Below are 20,933 nucleotides of genomic sequence, written 5' to 3'. Positions count from 1 at the left end.
AAAAATACTTCAATGGTGACCCGGACGTGATATGAACTTGACAGCATTGATGGATGGTCCACATTAAAACAGTTGATTTGCTTAAAAAAATAGACTGCTCAAAAGAAGGGAAAAAAATCCGGTGAAGTAAATAAAGTCTCCCGGTTAATAAACAAAAAATAAAAAAAAGGAGCGAAATGGTATAAACAAAAAAATGGAGAAAAAAAATATAATGAGCAAAAATGATATAAATAAACAAACAGGCATCAATCAACTAGTGGTATTCGTTCATCGAATTTTATCACAGATCAAATTCTGGAAGGGGAGTAATGTGGCGTAACTACTACTATGAATATTAAATACGAATTCTCTAGTATATAAGCCATGCTAACTTGATTCTATCGAGAGGTACCATTTGACAGATGAAGGTTGACATAGTCGATAAATTTAATCCCCTCGTTGGTGATACTCTGCATTATTATTCTTAATCTATAATGAATCGATTAAGCAAGATGATTATAAATTATTTCTTGTATGTTGGAAGGCAACAGTCTGGATGTAAAATAGAACAGCTATGAGGAATAAAATATTTGCTCACCTTCTGAATAAGTCTCTCTTGTATTAAGGTTATAAAAAAATACTTCAATGGTGACCCGGACGTGATATGAACTTGACAGCATTGATGGATGGTCCACATTAAAACAGTTGATTTGCTTAAAAAAATAGACTGCTCAAAAGAAGGGAAAAAAATCCGGTGAAGTAAATAAAGTCTCCCGGTTAATAAACAAAAAATAAAAAAAAGGAGCGAAATGGTATAAACAAAAAAATGGAGAAAAAAAATATAATGAGCAAAAATGATATAAATAAACAAACAGGCATCAATCAACTAGTGGTATTCGTTCATCGAATTTTATCACAGATCAAATTCTGGAAGGGGAGTAATGTGGCGTAACTACTACTATGAATATTAAATACGAATTCTCTAGTATATAAGCCATGCTAACTTGATTCTATCGAGAGGTACCATTTGACAGATGAAGGTTGACATAGTCGATAAATTTAATCCCCTCGTTGGTGATACTCTGCATTATTATTCTTAATCTATAATGAATCGATTAAGCAAGATGATTATAAATTATTTCTTGTATGTTGGGTGGCAACAGTCTGGATGAAAAATAGAACAACTATGAGGAATAAAATATTTGCTCACCTTCTGAATAAGCCTCTCTTGTATTAAGGTTATAAAAAAATACTTCAATGGTGACCCGGACGTGATATGAACTTGACAGCATTGATGGATGGTCCACATTAAAACAGTTGATTTGCTTAAAAAAATAGACTGCTCAAAAGAAGGGAAAAAAATCCGGTGAAGTAAATAAAGTCTCCCGGTTAATAAACAAAAAATAAAAAAAAGGAGCGAAATGGTATAAACAAAAAAATGGAGAAAAAAAATATAATGAGCAAAAATGATATAAATAAACAAACAGGCATCAATCAACTAGTGGTATTCGTTCATCGAATTTTATCACAGATCAAATTCTGGAAGGGGAGTAATGTGGCGTAACTACTACTATGAATATTAAATACGAATTCTCTAGTATATAAGCCATGCTAACTTGATTCTATCGAGAGGTACCATTTGACAGATGAAGGTTGACATAGTCGATAAATTTAATCCCCTCGTTGGTGATACTCTGCATTATTATTCTTAATCTATAATGAATCGATTAAGCAAGATGATTATAAATTATTTCTTGTATGTTGGGTGGCAACAGTCTGGATGAAAAATAGAACAACTATGAGGAATAAAATATTTGCTCACCTTCTGAATAAGCCTCTCTTGTATTAAGGTTATAAAAAAATACTTCAATGGTGACCCGGACGTGATATGAACTTGACAGCATTGATGGATGGTCCACATTAAAACAGTTGATTTGCTTAAAAAAATAGACTGCTCAAAAGAAGGGAAAAAAATCCGGTGAAGTAAATAAAGTCTCCCGGTTAATAAACAAAAAATAAAAAAAAGGAGCGAAATGGTATAAACAAAAAAATGGAGAAAAAAAATATAATGAGCAAAAATGATATAAATAAACAAACAGGCATCAATCAACTAGTGGTATTCGTTCATCGAATTTTATCACAGATCAAATTCTGGAAGGGGAGTAATGTGGCGTAACTACTACTATGAATATTAAATACGAATTCTCTAGTATATAAGCCATGCTAACTTGATTCTATCGAGAGGTACCATTTGACAGATGAAGGTTGACATAGTCGATAAATTTAATCCCCTCGTTGGTGATACTCTGCATTATTATTCTTAATCTATAATGAATCGATTAAGCAAGATGATTATAAATTATTTCTTGTATGTTGGGTGGCAACAGTCTGGATGAAAAATAGAACAACTATGAGGAATAAAATATTTGCTCACCTTCTGAATAAGCCTCTCTTGTATTAAGGTTATAAAAAAATACTTCAATGGTGACCCGGACGTGATATGAACTTGACAGCATTGATGGATGGTCCACATTAAAACAGTTGATTTGCTTAAAAAAATAGACTGCTCAAAAGAAGGGAAAAAAATCCGGTGAAGTAAATAAAGTCTCCCGGTTAATAAACAAAAAATAAAAAAAAGGAGCGAAATGGTATAAACAAAAAAATGGAGAAAAAAAATATAATGAGCAAAAATGATATAAATAAACAAACAGGCATCAATCAACTAGTGGTATTCGTTCATCGAATTTTATCACAGATCAAATTCTGGAAGGGGAGTAATGTGGCGTAACTACTACTATGAATATTAAATACGAATTCTCTAGTATATAAGCCATGCTAACTTGATTCTATCGAGAGGTACCATTTGACAGATGAAGGTTGACATAGTCGATAAATTTAATCCCCTCGTTGGTGATACTCTGCATTATTATTCTTAATCTATAATGAATCGATTAAGCAAGATGATTATAAATTATTTCTTGTATGTTGGAAGGCAACAGTCTGGATGTAAAATAGAACAGCTATGAGGAATAAAATATTTGCTCACCTTCTGAATAAGTCTCTCTTGTATTAAGGTTATAAAAAAATACTTCAATGGTGACCCGGACGTGATATGAACTTGACAGCATTGATGGATGGTCCACATTAAAACAGTTGATTTGCTTAAAAAAATAGACTGCTCAAAAGAAGGGAAAAAAATCCGGTGAAGTAAATAAAGTCTCCCGGTTAATAAACAAAAAATAAAAAAAAGGAGCGAAATGGTATAAACAAAAAAATGGAGAAAAAAAATATAATGAGCAAAAATGATATAAATAAACAAACAGGCATCAATCAACTAGTGGTATTCGTTCATCGAATTTTATCACAGATCAAATTCTGGAAGGGGAGTAATGTGGCGTAACTACTACTATGAATATTAAATACGAATTCTCTAGTATATAAGCCATGCTAACTTGATTCTATCGAGAGGTACCATTTGACAGATGAAGGTTGACATAGTCGATAAATTTAATCCCCTCGTTGGTGATACTCTGCATTATTATTCTTAATCTATAATGAATCGATTAAGCAAGATGATTATAAATTATTTCTTGTATGTTGGAAGGCAACAGTCTGGATGAAAAATAGAACAGCTATGAGGAATAAAATATTTGCTCACCTTCTGAATAAGCCTCTCTTGTATTAAGGTTATAAAAAAATACTTCAATGGTGACCCGGACGTGATATGAACTTGACAGCATTGATGGATGGTCCACATTAAAACAGTTGATTTGCTTAAAAAAATAGACTGCTCAAAAGAAGGGAAAAAAATCCGGTGAAGTAAATAAAGTCTCCCGGTTAATAAACAAAAAATAAAAAAAAGGAGCGAAATGGTATAAACAAAAAAATGGAGAAAAAAAATATAATGAGCAAAAATGATATAAATAAACAAACAGGCATCAATCAACTAGTGGTATTCGTTTATCGAATTTTATCACAGATCAAATTCTGGAAGGGGAGTAATGTGGCGTAACTACCACTATGAATATTAAATACGAATTCTCTAGTATATAAGCCATGCTAACTTGATTCTATCGAGAGGTACCATTTGACAGATGAAGGTTGACATAGTCGATAAATTTAATCCCCTCATTGGTGATACTCTGTATTATTATTCTTAATCTATAATGAATCGATTAAGCAAGATGATTATAAATTATTTCTCATATGTTGGATGGCAACAGTCTGGATGAAAAATAGAACAGCTACGAGGAATAAAATATTTGCTAACCTTCTGAATAAGTCTCTCTTGTATTAAGGTGATAAAACAACACTTCAGATCATTGAACTAATTCAATAATGAAACAAGAGGTTGGTTCATTAAAAATAACATTAATTATTTTCTAGACATAGTTATAGGGAGGCCCAAGTTATAGATCCAGTTGTATTTTCTTGAACATCGCAATGATTCTTTTTGGCTTTACACCATTTTAAGATGAAAAAGTGCTTTTTTTCTGCATTGAACTCAAATAGTTTTACTAAAGTCTATGAGCTGAGAAAATAAGCAAATTACTCAAATAGGGAAATTTTTCACCCTGATTTTTTTACACAGCCACACTGATTGCGTCAAAAGAAATTAAGAATATCAAAGGTATAATTTAAACTCTGAACTTTAGAAACAAACATAATAATACTCCCTCTGATTGCAGAGTTTCTTTTTATGGACATTTTTCGGGAGATTTTCTTATGAGAATTCCAACTGTTTATTTTGTGTACTATTAAAAAAAGAAAAAAAAACTTATAATTTTGAAAGCATTAGCGAATTTAAACAAATCCTAAACGCTGTTCTCCATACTCAAAACTTGCTGATACCTGTGGACCGAATGTAAAAAGAAGAAAAACGAAAGTTCTAATAGAAGAAAATATGTAAAGATGCAAAAAATAATTTTTGCTTTCTGAAAAAATAATGTTTTACTGTTTTAAATTGAAGAACCTTTTAAAATTTTGTGTATTCGTTGGAACAATATAACCAAAATACATGCTTCATTTTTCATTCAATAGAGTACGTGACACCTTAAGTTCTTTTCTTTCTTTCTTTTTTCTTGTTATATCTTTTTAAGAAAGAAAGTATATTCAGAGACGTTTTGATGAAACTTTAGTATTCTCCCTCGTCTTTAATTTACCGTCCGACGAACACAATTTTTTTTTCTATCTTTACTTTTTGACTTTGCGTTACATCATTTGAGTAGAATTCTTTGAGATACCATCTATGAAAACATTTCAATTATCAACCGACAAGTCTTGAACCTCAGTAGACAGAAAGTGTCAAGTTGCTATGGTGATGTAAAGCCGCTTTAAAACATTCTTCTCAAGCAAATGCGAACGTTTTGACTACGCATTCCACTCTCTATTAGTCCTCGCAAATTGAAAAAGTATTGGTTGTAACATTCTTATTTTCTTTTTTTTTTTTTTAAATGGCGTGCGTGTGTGTTTGACATTAATAGTCTTGCAGCTGCAATAAACATAAAAAAATAGAAAAAAAAAGCAGCTCTCAGGTCACGTGCAAATTACATCTCAACTGTAGATGAAAAAAATAGAACTAAAATAAAACTTTCTTGCCTGAGAATATTTAACAGTATTTTACATGTTAGTCAAGGGCAAGGAATTCCATGGAAAAGAGAAACAAATTGCATTCCTTAAAAAATTCCAGTCCTCTCGGTTTCAAAATTGAAAGAAACTTTATTGATCGGGTTATTACCAAAGAGGATGTACTAGTGCAGTGCTCCCCAATTCCCCGGTCCGAGGATCATATGGTATCTGACCACCCATTTCATTGAAACCGAATTTAAATACCTTGGTTTATACCCCAAATTAAAAATATCTGTGTTCCATTAAAATTTTATTTATTTAAAAAAAGGGCCTCCCGGAGGTAGTGACATAAATTTTTTAATGTTTCAAAAATTGAAAAAAAAAAGAAAGAAAGAAAACCACCGCAACTATTTTCTCTTTCAATTAATTTTAATAAAAAAAAAAAACCAATCATCATAACTGTAAATATCATAAATATAACACGACAGCTCGGCGCGAAATTTACATAGGAACTCGGAACTAATAAAGAGCTTCGTCTTCTCTCTCGATCGTGACGTCACACACAGCGATAGTTTAGTAATGCAATGAAGAGAAGCATGCCCCGGCAGAATACTCTGAGATAGCCACCACAGCACTTAAATCCCTATTGCCATTTTCGACAACCTATCTGTGTGAACCCGGGTTTTCCGCAGTAACAGCAACCAAAACAAAGCAACGGAATAAACTGGGCATAAGCAACACACTTCGGGTGTCATTGTCTCCGATTACCCCCAGATGGAATCGTCTCATTGAAAGAAACAAGCTCAGGGTTCACATTGATTTAATGTTCTAGTAAGTTAATATGTTAAATCGTTTTATATTTATTATGTGGTGTAACTGTATTTTATTTTGAAGACATGTTCAAATACAATTAAATTAAAATTAATAAATCAAAATAATCTAAAATATAAACAATCAAACCCCCCCCCCCCAATCTTGTCGCTGTAAAATTATCAAACGTTGACAGGTCCGCGGTGATGAAATGGTTGGGGAACACTGTACTAGTGCATTAAGTGCCTTTACAAAATTTCTCTTAGCATTTTTTTAGGGGGGAAAAACGGCTCACTCTGTTGTCAGAACATCCGAGGGGATGTTCTGAAGGGATGACTCCGAAGGGAGGAGAGACCTCTCCACTTCAAGCCTACTTAAGTCAAGGTAAAAGGTCTGTTGCCAACGGTTCAAAACTAGTTCGCTGCAGGTGAAAATGCAGTTTACTCTCAGAACGTGACTTCTTCCGTACTAGTGTGGCCAGTTGATGATTATATTTTAGAATCTTAGCCCCAAGCGTTGATTCATGCGTAAGATGTTAAATATAGCTAAACACTCAGCCTCTGTGGTTTTTCTAGTTTTGTGTCTCACCTTTATTCTGCCATTTTTCATTGGTAACTTTATGTTCGAAAGGAAATGCATTTTACTCCTCACGGCTACTGCGTTTTTTTTTTTAAAATTTTATTTTTTTATTCTGTATTTAATTTATTTTCTCTCTTTGATACTGCGGATTTCCTAGTTTTGTTTTTCACCTTCATTTGTTTCATTTTTCGTTGGCAAGTTTACGTTTTAGATTTCACATCACTTCTGTTTCTTCTCATTGACGCCTGGCAAATTTTGAAATGGACGCCTATTTTTGAGTGCTTGTCGACTTCAATTTTCCATTTATATACTTTTGAAGTGAATGAAGTTTTTAATCCTGTGATATCTTACCAGTTCAGTTTCTCGGGATCATTTATTTCTTTATATATAAGAAGAGAATGGAATGATAACACATAACCAATCATAGAAGACTTCTGGTTTGTAACGCACAAAACAGTCAATCAAAATTGAGAACGCATGTGTGGGAAAAGGTAATAATTTTTAATAATGCTGTCAAAAAATACAAAATGCCAACTGACCTCAAACAAAACTCAGAGGACTTCGAATCAAATAATTAAGAAAACTCTACTATTACGTTTATAAGAAGGAAGATTTATTAACTCAACAACAAAATTATAACATCGCCATTCCAAAAAAAAAGAAAAAAATGAAAAAACTAATCTCACACTTGTTACGTAAAGCTATAAAAAGACCGAACGATTATTTTGCAGACGATTATATATGATTATTATGAACTAAACTTTATGCAAACGATTGTTTATGACGTCATTAGATAAAAGTGTCATTAACGCAATATTATTCAGTGTTTATTAATAATTTTGAGGGGGCAATGATGAAAGTTAGTTGTTTTAAAGTTTTATAATAAAATGTTTGTTTTGATAGAACGCAGTTCTTTATTTTAGAATTCCATTATATTTTAATAGCTTTGATAAATCTGGTAGAGTTATTAGAAGCACGAATCAACACTCTCTCAAAAAACTATTTACCTTTCAAATTATCAAAATATATTGAAAAGAGTTTACTTTAGAATACTTATATCTTTTATAAAAAATGGATCGGAGTGAATATCTTACGCGATATCAACAGCGACAAAGAGCTGAGCATAATTTAGCAGCACAAAATTACCTGGAAAATAATCGTAGTGCTATCAATACGTGACGGCGGAATGCGCGGTGAAGAAACGTTGAAGAATCAAGACGTTTAAAAGAAAACGAATACCTTGGTGAGTCTTTATCAGACATTATTCCCCCTTTTTTCCGTTGGAACATTCAGTGATGAATGTGTAAACTGTGGTGCTCTTTCGTTTCCAGAAGAGCATGACAGAACGAAATTTAATTGCTGCCATCATGGCAAAGTTGAGCTCCCCAATCTGAAATATCAAGAAGTATTAAAAGATCTTTTACTTGTATTAAAAGATTTTTTACCTATCTCTGGCGTCAAGTGAGAAGTTTCTCTCGATCAAGAAATATGCATGCTGATTCAGTAGATTTTGGAAAGTGGTTAATTTCAATAGGTAATGGAGAAAATGATTCATTAGAAATTTCCACTGAAATGCTGTCACAAAACATAATTGAAGATACATTTGGGCCATGTATTTCAGAAACATAATTATCAAGTTGTGTTGTATTGGGTCCATTAAATGAGCAAGTAAATGCTTTGAACGATTTGATTCTTCAAAAGTTTCCAGGAGAAACAATTATTCGCGCAAGTTATGGTACAGCAACTTCTTGTGACAGAGATGAGAATGAGAATGAAAGCATAATGCTTCATTTTCAGCCTGAATACTTGGCAAAAATTAACATTACATGTTTGCCTTTACATAAACTCAAGCTTAAGATCGGAGCTGTTGTAATGTTTGTTAGGAATCTTTGTGTTGCTGATGGGTTATGTAATGGAACTTGGTTAATTGTGCAAAAAGTGATGAAAAACGTTCTTTTTTGTACAGTTATGACGGGTGATAAAAATGGTAATTCTGTAGTAATCCCAAGAATTACTCTAAATACAAGAGACAGTAAAGACTTGCCTTTTAGACCGTACACAGTTTCCTGTAAGATTAGCTTTTGCCATGACCATTAATTAATCACAGGGTCAAACTTTCGACAGAGCTGTTCTTTACATTGATCAAAATAAGCTCATCTTTGGACATGGTCAGTTATATGTGGCACTTTCAAGGTGTCACACTAAGGAAAGCATTAAAGCACAAATTGTTGGTGCACGAAATGATATGGAAAAGAAATTGATAAAAAATGTTGTATATAAGGAGGTTTTGTAAATAATATTTAATTTTATCATTGTTTTTCCCTACTTTAAATTGTTTTTATTTACTTTCAAAAAATCGTTCAGCCGGAAATATTAATTAACAGTTCATACATGTTTGAGATATTTCTTAAATAATGCAAAAAAGTGCAAATCATTGGTACACAAAATGATGTGAAAAGAAAAATTAATGAAAAATGTACATAGCTAGGTTTTGTGAATATTCAGAGATCTATTGTAAATAATTTTTAATTTTATTGTTTTCACCTTACTTTTTTATAACAATTCAGACAAAAATGCTCATTGATCATTGATAACATAATTATTTCATTTCATATTTGTTTTTTTTATTAGTATTCAGTATGACAAAAAAATTAAATTTGCTTAATTTAATTTGTCGAATTTTAGTTACATATATTTTTATTATATAATTTGCTTTTTGTCTGATTGAAACTAAAATATTTTGTCAGTTGACAGTATTGAAGTTAATTGGGCAATTACTTGCAATGGTATTTGCTTTTGAAATATTACTCAGCATCAACTTATTAATTTTACATGTTTGAATTTTTTGCTATATTTTAAAGTTCTTTTTTTCATTAGGTTTTAATTTTCGTCAGTTTAAAATTTAAATTACTGGGGGGGGGTGAGGAAGCACCATATTGGGAGCTTCCTGCATCCTATAAGATCATCAATAATTGGAGTTAGGTTCTGCCATGCGTGCTTCGGATACGGAGATTAATCTCCGGCTAATGCCCTATAGTAATGTGTTAAATAATATTGCTTCCTCGCTTTATATAAGTTTATAATATTGTTTGTCTTAAAATTGCTTTATATAAGTTTATAATGCTGATAATAAGCACCTCTGACATTTTACAATCCTATAATATTCTCTCTATGTGATGTTGGTACAGAAAAATTGCCAGCTAATCTCCAGGAAAACGACTTTAATTTTGTTCGCGAAGCAAACAAAAATGTAATTGCATGGCAATTATCGGGGGTTGGCGAGCGGTAGTGAGCATGGGGTTGAGCCCTCTAGTATCATTATAAGATTCTTCAGTAACCGAGTAAAAATCACGAAAATCAGTCAATTCTAGAAGCATCTTAGTCTGAGACATTCTTTCAAGGAAATTTTTTAAAGAATGGTATTGCATATTCAGAAAACCCACCTATTAATACGACACGTGATATCCGTGACCATTATAAGTGATTCTCAGTCCTGCGAAGTACATATGATTCTTAACAATAATATCCCCCCCCCCCCAGCAACGCTTGATAATACATCAAAAGTCCCATTTCATTCTCTAAAGGGATCAAAATCTCAAGCCTTCATCCCTGAATATCATCGATGAAAAAGTTTTATATGGGATCTTTATCTCCAACAAGAAATAAACCCCAAGCCTCCCTTGTAAGTCGAGCTTACTTTTTCTAAACAAAGTAGTTTTGAGGTTAAAAGTTAATTTATTATAAAAAATTGGTCGTTAAAAATTGGTTATCGCGTTTCACGTTCTAGGACTCAATCTTAATGGTTCGAGAGGCTGACGTTACAGGTGCCAATTAAATAGTGCAGACGATATTTTAAGTCGAAATCAGAAGAAAAAAAACGAACTATATCTGGATAAACATACATTTCTTTTCTCGATCGATTAAAATTTCAGAACCTCAAAATGTAATTGTGGGGGTACCCGCAATTAGGGAAATATGGTCTCCATAATTTGGTCAGGAGAGCACTCCGAAGTTGGACTCCTTAATGCTAATTTTACTTCTTACGTAATTCGCTTATATCTCGAGAACTTATTAAGCGATTTAATAATAGTTTGCACACAATTATAAAATTCATTTATCCAAATATAATTCTATGCAAAAAATAACTTTCAGTAAACATTTATTATTTTTAATTGTTTTATTATTACCTATTGGCAAAATGGGTCTTGGTTTGGATTTGATGGCGTCCTTAGTTTTCAACTACAATAGTCAAGAGTAATAGTATGCTGCGCGCATGCGCTGCTATGGCGACCGTTGCTGTTTGATAATTTTCTTAGAATTCTTTTTTTCGCTTTTAATTTTGTTATGCATAAAATTGGCGAGTTTATTTTTGAGATATGGAATCAGAGAGATCCCATAAATACTTCTTGAGTTGTGAATAAAAGAGAATCTCATCCTTTGAACGATATTTTTGTTTTTATTGCCTTAATTAACAATCAGAAAGTCTAACATACAGTTCAAATTGGATCGTTTTCAATACTAATTCAGGTGAATATCGCAAATAAAGAGGGTCCAAACTGATTGACACGATCCCAAAAGTTGGAGTTGAAGCAAAAAAAAAAAAAAAAAAAAAAAAAAACGATGCCAAGGCCTAAACTTACCGAGGTAGAAAAAGTCAAAGAACGTAGACTGGAATACCTTAAGAGGACGCAATACCTACCCTCTCAATGCCAGCTGCTAATGCTTTTTCTATGGGAGCTTCATTTGCTAATAACTTTTTTGCATTTTGATATTTTGGAAAAATTCTTTCAGCATTTGAAACTTCATAGTTTACTCTAAGGTTTTATGAAACCACTTTTTGTTTTACCATAAATTTTAAATTATTAATGGAGTTTAAATATCGGTAATAGAGATATCTTCTAGAAATCCGTTTTTTATCAAAATTCATTCAGTAAATCCTTATTTTTGAGTTCACTTACTCGAACTATACATTTCAAGCTACTAAAAGAAATAACTAGTAATTATTTTCTTCAATTATGAAATGTGTTATTAGGAAAGAAAGATGAAAAAATTCTTAAAAAAATTTAGAAAAGAGCCTAAACCACGCCTCCCATCTGTCCTCCCTTCATTTACCAATACCAGTAAAAGTTCTAGTGGGGGGGGGATCTTTTGGGGAGTTAGGAGAAAAGCCTCTTTACTTTCTTTGAATAGTTGAGGGGTTAAATAGCCTTGGGGTCTTCTGTTGTGGTTGAAAATAGCTTTTATTTCATTCTCTTTCTTTAAAATGAGTTAGGATGGAAGACTTTCTTTCGAATTTTCTTATGTTTTTCATTATTTTTTTTCTTCTTAATTTTGGCAATAACAACTTATCAAAACTTTGTAGGATAAATATACTTAATTAGTTAATTATATATTAATTAAGCTAACAATAATTATGCAATCTTCTGTAAAAAATTTTATGTAGCACTTTTAAATACGGAGTTAGAAATAGTAAAAATTTTAAACTTCGTAATTTAAATAATAATATTGTCATTAATTTTTTTTTAGCTTTATATAAGAGGTTAAAAATTGAAACTAGCAATATGAAATTTCTTTACTTAAATATCAGTCCTAAATTTCATAAAATTACTATAAATTTCAGAACAGTCACATGTGGGTCTAATACTTTCCTAATTAAACTTGGCACCTTTTTCTTTAACTACTTAAATAAAATTATCAACAATATTATTAAAGAGGATTTTTCTTGGATTAACACTAATAATCCACTGATTTTAGAATTTATTAAACATAATAAAATTAATTCTATTGCCACTTATAATTTCCAAGATCTTTTCAATAGCATTCCCCTTTCTAAACTAAAAGATGTTCTTTTGAATTATTACTATGTTTCGAAAAAATCTTTAATTGCGATTCTGATTATTGGGAAATTCCAATTAATTTTTGTCTTTTCAATAATTATCTTTAAAATGGAAAAGATATTTTTTTTCCTAATTGATGGAATACCGGAAGGATCTAATGTTTCATCTCTCTTAGCTAATTTTTTTTTGCACAAAAAAAAAAAAAAAAAAAAAAAAATTGTACTCTTAATATTAAATTTGTTTTTAGATTTATTGATGATTTAATTATCTTCAATTTTCATGAATATACTCTTTTATTTAATAATATTTACCCCTAGGAATTAACCTCGCTTCGTAATCATAATGATAGCTTAAATTTTTTGGATTTGGGTATTATAAAAGAAGAAAATATCTGCTTTGTTGGTCTATTTTATAAAAGAAATTATTTTTATTTTAAGGCAAATAAATTATTTGGAATTCTAATGTTCTTAAAAATATCTATTTTAATACCATTTTTAATTAAATGTGTAGAATTAAAAGATTATGTAGTAATGTTTAGTTATCCAAAAAACAAATAGACAAAATTTTATAAAAAAAACAATGGTTACCCAAATAAAGTAATTAAATTCTATATAAAAGCATTAAGTTAATTGTATGTTATTGTGAATAAATTTACTAAAAAACTTCTTCGTTAATTTATACAATTTTTACCGTGTGCAAATCCATTTCGGGCAAATCCTTGGCTGAAATTATGTGCATAACAGGCAATTCATATTTCCTTCTCTCTCTCTTTTCTGCTTTATTTATTTTTTTCTTTAATAAAAGTCAATTTTCTAAAATTATTAATTGGCAATTTCTTTAAATTATGCGATATAATAACCGATATGTGATTTATATTTTAATTTCTTCACTAGCAAATGCTAACTATTTCTAAGCATCATATAATGTTACTCAGGTTTTTATGTTCGTAAATATAGATTGCTAGTTTTAAATATGAATATTATATTTTCCCATTTCGTAAATTTTCCTAACTGTTCAATAATAATGAGTTTTTCTGAAAATACGTTTCATTTTCTTTACAGTGCTAACAGAGTTAAATGTACATATTTTATTTTATTATTTTCAAATCTAATTTTTATTACTGTGCAGCGTCATGTATATTTTTGAAAAGGAAATTTTTTTTCCCTGTATAATTTGTTTTATTCACGTTTTATTTTCCCATTTTCAAATCTCTGCCACTATTTAGCATTATGTGTTTATTCGAAAAGATACTTCTTGACTGAGTCAATAAATTTTATGATCTTTGTAGTACTTCCACATTTGAAATTCTAATTATTTTTTACAATCAATTACACATTACTAGAAAAAGTTTTTGCCTTTTTGTTTTATGGACACCCAAAGGGATCAAAATAGAAAACATAAGACGAGATGACGAGTTTTGGGAAAATAAAATGGAACAAAAATTAAAGAATTTCTATTTCGACTGCCTGCTGCCAGAAATTATTGATCCTCGATACAAGATCACTTCCTATAAGAAACCCACAGTACATAATTGCAGCTATTAATGAAAAGAATTCAAAAATCGCAGTATAATTTTCGTAATTTTAAATTTATAATTAATAATGCCACCAAATATATATATATATATATATATATATATATATATATATATATATATATATATATATATATATATATATATATATATATATATATATATATATATATATATATATATATATATATATATATATATATATATATACAAAAGTCTAAGCATGCACATATAGGGGAGAGGGGGGCACATGTGAACATGGTATGTTTTACCAATATGATTTGAAATAAAAAATCTCGAAAAATTTTCAATTGATGGCAGTACTAGTCCTACTTCTCTGAAAAATTTTCAGAACAATGAGACATTTTGTTGATCTATTCTGACAATTTCTTTGTATCAGCTGGTGTTGCATATATTATAATCGCTCGCTTCTTCAAGTGAAAGCATAATATAAATCAACTAATAAACTAAAATTAACTATTGCAGATCATTATATGAACATTCAGGTAAGTTTATGACAATTATTCTTTTTTTTACTCAATTAAAAGTTCTTTATTTTTCAAGTTAGGTTTAAGAAGGATGATGGGGGCACTTGTGAACAAAACATCTGGGGCAGATATGAACAGTTCACAAGTGTCCCTACATAGTATTAAGATTATTATCCTCATGATATTATAAGTTTAAAAAATATGCATGCATTTAAAATTATCATTATTTAATTTTCCATAATTAATTTATTAATTTTTCCTTCAAAAAAAATTATTTTTTTATTAAATGGTTGATCGCGCATCACGCATATTAACTGATACACCTGAGAAAATAGAATTGCTAAAGCTAAAAATGAAAAGATAGAAAAAATGAAAAAAAAGCATGAAAGGGTATTAGAGAAGAAAGAAAAAGGCCCATTACAACACTCGTGGAACATGAAGTTGCGAAAAACCCAATTACGGAAAAATTATTGTATAGCTGAAAAATTATTTTCTTATTGACAGTACTGTTGTACAATTTAAATTCACATAGTAAGCTACAACCCCCTCAGTATAATGCGTATCTATATCTGTTATATTAAAGATTTTTTTTCTTTGAAATATGATGATTGCTTTGTGTTTTTAATCTTGTTCATATGTGCCCCAGGCCTGTTCACATGTGCCCCCAATAGGGGCACATGTGAACAATTGAAGTCATTTTTCTAAAATATTATAAAGTAAAGAAATATTTTATTGAAAAATCTCAAAAAATTCCACGAGACAAAGAAAAGACTATTTAAACATATGGACTTTTTTACTATGAAAAATTGATGATATTTTTCGAAAAGTGAAGAAATAAAAAAATTTGTTCACATGTGCCCCCCTCTCCCCTACATACATTTTAATTTTCCCTTCCCTTTAGCAAGTGCTTCTTATCTCTCAGCATCCAGATTTTTATTTTATATAGTATTTCCAGATTTTATTAATAATGTTATATTTTCTTCACATTGCTGACAATGCTAAATGTACATATATATATATATTATTATTATTATTTTCAAATTTAATGTTTGCAACTGTACAGCATAGTGTATATTCTTGAAAAGAATTTTTTTTTCACTATTATTTGTTTTAGTTACTCATATTTTATCTTCAAAATTTCCACAACTATTTAGCACCATGAGTTTGCCCGAAAAAATACTTGTGCTAGTTTACAGAATTGCCTAGTATCATGAGTTTTCTCAGTAAAATTTTGCTTTCACAGTGTCAACGATTGTATATTATAATTTTCCTTCTCGCAAATGCTCTTTATTTCTCAGCAACACATGTTGTTGCTCAGATTTTTATTTATTTTGTTTTATATAGTAATGCGAGATTTAAACATGAATATTATATTTTAACATTTCTTAAAATTTTTATTGCCTGTTCATCATAATGCCTATTTGCTTTATTTATTCTTGCCTGACTTCTATATTTTAGAATTATTTTCTTTTCTTTTATTTTTTTGTCAGCATTATTTGCAATTATTGAATCAGAATTATTATTCTCTAAAATAAGTAGTTATAGCAATTAGACAGACTTGCTGTTAAAAGTCGTTACTTTATATGTATTCAAATAATCATCGCTAAAACAACATTCTAAATAAATCAATTTTTAATTTATGTCACCATTAATTTATTTTAATCCATTAAGACATACAATAAATTTAATAACATACAATGTATTCTGATTAATTTAATCATGAGACAATGGGGATAGGGGAGTATGTTGGTGATATTAGCGAGTTGCATTAAAATTTTTAGAAAAAAAAATATATCACCAATTTTTAGTATTTTATTGCAAAATAGCTTTTATCTTTAAAAAATTTTTTAAAGAAAATTATATTAAAAATCTTTTGTTGAGAAACACGTTTTTATATCTTGCAAGATATTTCGATGGCTATTTAAAATTGACAGGAGAATGTTCACTTTAACTACTACAAAATGCCCATAATTAGCATTGTATTATTTACTATGTCAATTTTACCTTTAATTAACTTTTTGATATTACATTCCTTTTTTCCATCTGTGATAAAGTAAGAGTTGTGCTCTTGTTTTTAGCCCTCATTTTGTCACCATGTGTAAACATAATAAATATATCGCAATTATACATTTCTTGTGACTCAAGTTATACTGCTTGTAATGCACATACACATGTAAACTATTTATATTTGCTCTATTTTGTAATTTATATTTTTTATTTTTTCCTTTTTATGTTTTTATCTTGATTATACGGAAGTGAAAGATCAGGATGGTTATAAATAAAGATTTTTTATGCTTTTAATTAGAGAGTTTTTTTAATTGCATGCTTTGCCCACAAAATTGGAATTTTTTGTAATATTACAGTCGTTTTCTCTATTTTTGATTTATTATTTATTTTTGTGTTTGCGAAGTTCTGACATATGTCTGCAAACTTATCTGCGTTATAAATAAGTTTATATTTCATTACGTAAATAAGAAATACATCAAAAAAATAGTTCGAGAAAACTTTTTTCACTAAATTTAAAACCCCAAAATAACACAATGACCATTTTTTTTTTTTTTAAATATAGGGTCTCTTAGCTTTTATATGTATCTGTATGAACAGGTGTGTGCTCATAGATACACAATTAAAATGAAGGTAAAGAATTCAAGATGTGATCAAAACAAAATTTTAAAACTGTAGAGAACAAAGTAGAATAACAGAAAGAAAAAAAAAAATAGAGGGGAAATTTTTTTTTTAATTCGTTGATTATCAAACTACACGCTAACAGATGTTTCATCTGAATTCCATCTTTCTGAGGCTGAAGTAATATGGAACATGTGGTAAAAATTCACTTTAAAAAAGGAGAGTAAATAAATAATACAAAAATAAATAATACTCAAACAGAAATTTTAATAATTCAAATGGAGATTGAAATGTATGAAACAGAAAAGAATATAAAATTATTGAAACGGAAAAAAATAAAAAATTATTTTTGTGTAAAAATATTTTTTTTTTTAATTTTCTTTTTCCTTTGCACAAACACACACCCATATTCTAATTTACGTATGTGTCTTAAACTATTAAAAATGAAAGGAGAAAAATTCTCAGACAAATACAAAACATAAACTTCAGCAAAACTACAAAGCAATATAAATAAATTATAAAATTTATTGAGAAATTATTATACTTATTTACAGAAAAAAAAAATTTTCCGGATGGTGAATGTAAGTTTGAAAATGATACATCAAAACAAAAAATTTTCTTTGATGCAACCTAAAAAGCGTTTGATTTTTCTTTTATCATATTTTATAATTAATTCTTATTTTTTTATTTTTATAACTTTTTATTATATTAGTATAAGTTTTAATAATTTTTTTAATTCTGTATTATAACTTGATAAATTGCCTACGTTTTAATAAATTATGTATTTTTCAGAATTTTTATAATTATAATTCTTCATATATTTACAGCTCAATATAATTAGCAGTTCTAGCTCCGATTATTAAAACTAAGTTACTTTAATTAATTCCATGAATTCCACACACATTAATAAAAATTTATATTCTTCTTGGTGTTTTAATTTGAAACGAATTAATTGTAAGATATAAGTAATCCCCATTATCTTGTAAACACCTATTTACATACAAATAAATAGTTAGAATGTCTATTCTGGATATTTCACAACGAAACTAAGAATGGGTTTAAAAATAAAAGACCGCGTACCCAGAATCACTTTTCGAAACTAATGCTTATATTGTTCAGTTTTGCTAAGGAAGGATGGGATAGTTTAACTGACCCTCTATCATATATCACTGTCACTGTACCAATTCACTCCTTCCTCAAAGCGACGCCCCCAAAGTGTGACTATTACTACTCTGATTTTGCCAATTCCGGTTTTTTATCTGGGTATCGCGTTCTCTTAATATGTCAGCGTAGAAACACAACCGAATTCTTATCGGAAATGTCGGAACGACTGAATCAAAGGTGGAATTCGAAGCATCAAAATTTGTTTGATTGCCGAGGAAAATGTTAGGTTTTGAGTGATTTGTCAGATTTCAACAACGTTTTTATTTTTCTCCAGATATAATACAACTTGTAACCATTAATTTGCTTTTAATTTCATTTTTAGCAATGATTCTTAAAGTATATATTAAGGGTAATTAGTGTGGAACATATATATTTTACTTTTTGTACGCAATTTTTTTCTGTTATACATCTTGCAATATAAAAGCTGGAAAAAAATTCGCAATCTAAATACAAATATATTTATCTAAAAAATTTTTAATTATATTTTTTAATAAATTTCTAGTGTTTTTTTTAATGTTATTAAATATTTGAAATGAATTTTCACATTTTTGGTTATCTCCTTGAAATAAGAAATATGCAAACTATAAAAATGTGAGAATTTAAATACTAGTCAAAACGAAATCTAAAGATGCACATGTTGGCAAAAACAGCACTTCATCAGGAGACTCACCACTTTGCCAACATGTTGGAGCCTTTCTGTTGCCCGGTGGTAAAACCCAACAGTGCCTCGAGGCCTCAAGAAAGAAATCAAAATAAGAATGGAAAAATGGGAACAATATAATGGAAATAATATGAAAAAATAATATAAAAATATAATTTAAATTTTATTCTGGTTTCTATCAGTAAAAATTTGAATTGTTTTATCGAAAAACGTTCTAGAAAATTTTATTGGCCTGTAGAGGGATTCAGGGAATGGAAATTTCGTGTTTTATATTATTTTAAATTAATATTTTATAACAATAATATTGAGTACTAAGGCTTTTATTTTGAATTCTAATATTATTAAATATATTAAGAAATTGAAATATAATTTTATTATTTGTGTTATTTATTGACAAAGCATCTAATAATTTCTGCTTCATTTGCAAAAAGTATTTTAAACATTAAATGAATAAGGAATAGGAAAACAATACTTTTTTCAAAATTAATAATTCTAAAAAATAAATCGACAGTAGAATTTTAGCTTGTTCCAAATAAAATTGGTTTAAAAAAAATTAGCATTAATTTTCCTTATATATTTCCAACCGTTAAATTTTACAACACACCAGTTAAATTTAAATTTGTTACTTGTAGTACTGGATGTTATAATTCTGTTTTTGAAAAAAAGTTTTTTGAATATTTAAACATCATTTTAAATAAAATAATTTCTAATGAGGAAAATTTTTTCATAGATAACAACCAGAAGCTGTTACAATATAATAAATAGCATTCTTACATGCGATTTTGAAAATTTATTTACGAATATACTACCCGAAAATATAAAAAAATATTTGCTTAGAGATTTGAGATAAATATTTAACTAATGAAAATATTATTAGGGAGGATTTGATTATTTTAGGAAATGTAAACATTTTTTTAAAATTATCTTTTTAATGGTATTTAATTTTCTAAATAAATTCAAATTATTTCGGTAGGAAATAATTTTAGGGCTTATGCTAACTTTTTTTAACATATTTATGAACAAAAATTTTTACAAAGCAATTTATTAATTTGGTTTAGATTCATTGATGATTTTATTATCTTTTATTGAAATTATTTTGATTTAATTTAAGATATTTATCATAAAGAACTTAATTTAATGAAGACTAACTGAGATATTACAGGAGCCAAATTTTTAGATCTTGATATTAAACTTCATTGAGAAAATTTTTTAATTGATTATACGATAAAAGGAGAGATTTAAAGCTTAATATTATTGGTTTAACGCATTTTAATTTCAACTTATACTTCAAAATTTTTAAAAATATTTTGATTCATGAAATTCTTAGGTTTAAATTTGTTTGTAACAATAAAACGTCTTTCCTTTCAGCTATTAAGAATTACAGAATTACTTTAGACAGTAATAAATTTCCCTTTAAATATTGCAATAATATTTTTTTAATTCAAAATATTTTAAGTTCAATTATTTGGTCGATATTGAATTCCGCATAAGTAGTCCTTAGCGGTGAGAATTCATTTTTTGTTGTTTCTTTTATTTATAGAGGGCAACACTTAATTTTCATGATTCAGAAATGTTCGTTTTTCTAAGTTTTTCAAAAGAGGTCAGCAATGTTATTATTTAATTTCAGTTTAAGTTTTAAAAACATAACAATTTGCTTTGTTTTGGCTTTTCTAATTGTAACTTCTTCT

This window comes from Parasteatoda tepidariorum, chromosome 3, assembly GCF_982258835.1.
Source record: "Parasteatoda tepidariorum strain Cologne lab strain chromosome 3, Ptep-v5.0, whole genome shotgun sequence".
Lineage (NCBI taxonomy): Eukaryota > Metazoa > Arthropoda > Arachnida > Araneae > Theridiidae > Parasteatoda > Parasteatoda tepidariorum.
The sequence above is the reverse complement of the archived record's forward strand: the minus strand, read 5'-3'. Positions refer to the sequence as shown.